Consider the following 3,960-nt stretch of genomic DNA (forward strand, 5'->3'; position numbering starts at 1 on the left):
TTGTATGTATTTTGGAAGGTTGCCACCAAGAATCAAATAGGTTAAGTCTTGTTTTGATAATCCTAGGTTTTGGGTTTGTGAAGAAGCTCTATTAATCAAGAAGCTCAATCAATATTGTGGTAAGCTTGTTATTCCATATTATTTTGGATGAAATATTCAAGTTTTTGTTAGAGATTTTGAAACCTTCGAGTAGGGAAATTTAATCCCGTTTTTAGTGGTCACAGTTAGTATACCGACCATAACTTTTATCTATAAGGCGGAATTTAGTGATTCAAAATGCTTGTGAAAAGATAATAAAATTTCCCACATCTTTCGTGTTTTGCGAAAATTCTAATTCCTCTGTTTACTATGTCAAAACTGGACTACAAGCTAGTCTAGAATCTGGATGTAAACCTCGGGTCTCGGTCAGATACAATAGAAACAGGAACTCCATGCAGCCTCACAATCTCATTAACGTACAATTCTGCTAAATGTTCAAGTGGTTAGTCTACTCTGATGGCCAAGAAATGAGCACTCTTGGTTAGCCTATCAACTATAACCCAAATTGCATCATGATTTCTTCGAGTGCGTGGGTGTCCAGAAACGAAGTCCATAGTTATTCTTTCCCATTTCCACTCAGGTATCGATAAGGGTTGTAACAAACCAGCTGGGACTTGATGCTCAACCTTTATTTGTTGATAAACAAAGCATTTAGAAATAAATTCCGCAATGTCTTTCTTCATACCATTCCACCAATAGTGTTCTTTGATGGTTCGGTACATTTTAGTATCTCCAGGATGCATTGTTAATGGTGAAGTATGTGTTTCATTTAGAATTTCTTTCCTCAAGTTGTCATCTTTAGGAACACATAATCTGCCTTGATAAAATAGTACTCCATCCTTTCTCAATGAAAAATCAAGCTTTTTCCCATCTTGAACCTCTTTGACTAATTTCACGAGATGCACGTCTAACTTCTGTGCTTCTTTCACTTGCTCAAGTAGGAGTGGTTTGGCTTGCAAACTAGCAACAATTGAACCATCAAAATTAAATGCAAGACAAGCGTCCATGGCTCTTAATTCAAGAAGCAAAGGCAATGGACTTAGAGATAAACTTGCAAAGGATCTGCGACTTAAAGCATCTGCGACCACATTGGCCTTACCCGGATGATAGTCAATCGCGCAATCATAATCTTTGATGAGTTCAAGCCACCTACGTTGTCTCAAGTTCAATTCTTTTTGTGTAACTAAGTATTTCAAGCTCTGGTGATCAGTAAATATATGACACTTTTCTCCATACAAGTAATGTCTCCAAATTTTCAGAGCAAACACAATGGCTGCAAGCTCAAGGTCATGAGTAGGATAATTCGACTCATGCGGTTTCAATTTTCGAAAGGCATAAGCAATCACTTTCCCTTCTTGCATAAGAACACAACCAAACCACGATGAGATGCATCACTATATATCACATACTCTTTTCCTTCAGTTGGTAGAGTAAGTATAGGAGCTTGTGTCAACAAGGATTTGAGCTTTTCAAAGCTCTCTTGGCATTTGTCATCCCACACGAACTTGACTTCTTTCCTCAAAAGTTTAGTCAAAGGGGAGGCTATAATGGAAAAGCCTTTGACAAATCTTCTATAGTATCCTGCTAAGCCCAAGAAGCTTCTAATTTCAGTTGGACTTTTAGGCGGTTTCCATTCAACAATAGCTTGGATCTTACTGGGATCCACCTTTACACCTTCAGCTGACACAATATGCCCAAGAAAAGCCACTTCACTAAGCCAAAATTCACATTTGGAAAGCTTAGCATAGAGTTCCCTCTCCTTCAAAGTTTGCAAGACAATCCGGAGATGTTTATCATTATCTTCCCTATTCTTGGAATATATCAAAATATCATCTATAAAGACCACCACAAATTGATCAAGGAAAGGCTTGACTACACGATTCATAAGATCCATGAACACCGCAGGAGCATTAGTCAACCCGAATGGCATCACCAAAAATTCATAATGGCCATACCGAGTCCTAAAAGCAGCTTTTAGTGGACATCTTGCTCACTTACCCGTAGTTGGTGATAACCCGACCTCAAATCAATTTTTGAAAACACACTAGCACCCTTCAGTTGGTCAAATAAGTCATCGATCCTAGGCAGTGGATATCTGTTTTTGATTGTTACCTTGTTCAATTGTCGATAATCAATACAAAGCCTAAGAGTGCCATCTTTCTTCTTCATAAATAAAACGGAAGCTCCCCAAGGAGAAACGCTGGGACGAATGAAACCTTTCTCAAGAAGTTCCTGCAATTGAATCTTTAACTCTTTCAATTTTGCTGGAGCCATCCTGTAAGGAGCGATAGAAATAGGAGTAGTTCCAAGAACAAGATCTATAGGAAACTCAATCTCCCTTTCTGGAGGCAACCCAGGGAGATTATCAGGGAAGACCTCAGGAAAATCACACACAGTGGGTATGTCCTTGAGACTTGGACTCTCTACCCGGGTATCCACTATATGAGCAAGATAGGTATCACAACCTTGACGAATCATCTTCCTTGCCAAGACTGCATAAATAATATTAGAAGTCAAGGATCTTTCTCCTTGAACAACTATGTGAGAGTATTCAGGAGCTTTAAAAGTTACACGCTTCAACCTACAATCAACTAGTGCATGATGTCTATGGAGCCAATCCATACCGATAATAACATCATAATCTTGGAAGGGCATTTCAATCAAGTCCGCAGGAAAGACTAAATTTTGAATCATGAAAGGACAATCTCGATACATTCGATTACAAACAACCTGATGACCCAATGGACTTTTGACAAACACATCGTAGTCAAGTCTCACAGATTTCACATTTTCAGGAAAAACAAGTGATGAGGAAACATAGGAATGAGTAGAACCAGGATCAAACAATGTAACAACATATAAGCCAAATAAGTGAAATTTGCCAACAACCACGTTCGCTCCATCTTGGTCATCCCTCTATCTCATGGCATAAAATCGTGCAGTAGCTCCTGACCCACTAGCCTGATTAGCTCTACTTGAACCTGCTGCTTGAGTGTTTCTAGATCTTTCACCTCTGTTTCTTTGAGAAGGAGTAGTAGTAGATTTCTGGATTGAGCCCTCAGAATGTGGAAAAGACATAGGATTAGGATTAGGACAATCCTTCACTTTGTGATCAAGGCTTCCACAATTATAACAAGCACCAGAAGCTTTCCTGCAAGTACCATAGTGATTCTTCCCACATTGAGGACAAGTGGGTACACGAGTCTTGCCTTGGCCATGACTTAAAGTGCTACCAGAAGAAAAATTTGATCGACTTTGCTTATGTTGAGCTGACTTGTGAACACTACCAAACCTAGAATGATCAAACTTCCCCTTTTTGGATGGACCTCCATGATCTGAATTAGCTTTTCTGTACTTGTTCTCATTTCTACTAGCTTCTTCCTTGTCGATTCTTTCCCAAGTAAGAGCAGCTGAAACTAGTTTGTCAAAATTATCATGTTGTAGGACCGCCATAGATTTTCGGGTGGAGTCATTCAACCCATATTCAAATCTCCTGCATTTATCTTTTCATCAGAGATAATACCTCCAGCATATCGAGAAAGCCTAAAAAACTTTTGTTGATACTCTGCAATAGACATACTCCTTTGCTCAAGATCCAGAAACTCCTTCTTCTTGGCATCACAATAAAAAGGAGGGACATATTTCATACGAAATGCATCCACGAAGTCATTCCAAGTAAGAACTGGAGGTCTTGCTTTTACATTAGGCACAGTCATCCACCAGTCATAGGCATCTTTTCGTAAAAGAGAGACAAAGATACTTAAATTTGGCAACATTGGAGCACTCTAATTGATCAAAGAATCTCTCCATGGGCTCAAGCCATTTTTCAGCTTCCCTGGGATCAGTAGTGCCTTCAAACTCAACTCCACCCATTTTCCTCATCTTCTCAAAATTCACTTCATTAGGGTTGTACATTGTTCC

This window comes from Lycium ferocissimum, chromosome 4 (genome assembly GCF_029784015.1).
Source record: "Lycium ferocissimum isolate CSIRO_LF1 chromosome 4, AGI_CSIRO_Lferr_CH_V1, whole genome shotgun sequence".
Lineage (NCBI taxonomy): Eukaryota > Viridiplantae > Streptophyta > Magnoliopsida > Solanales > Solanaceae > Lycium > Lycium ferocissimum.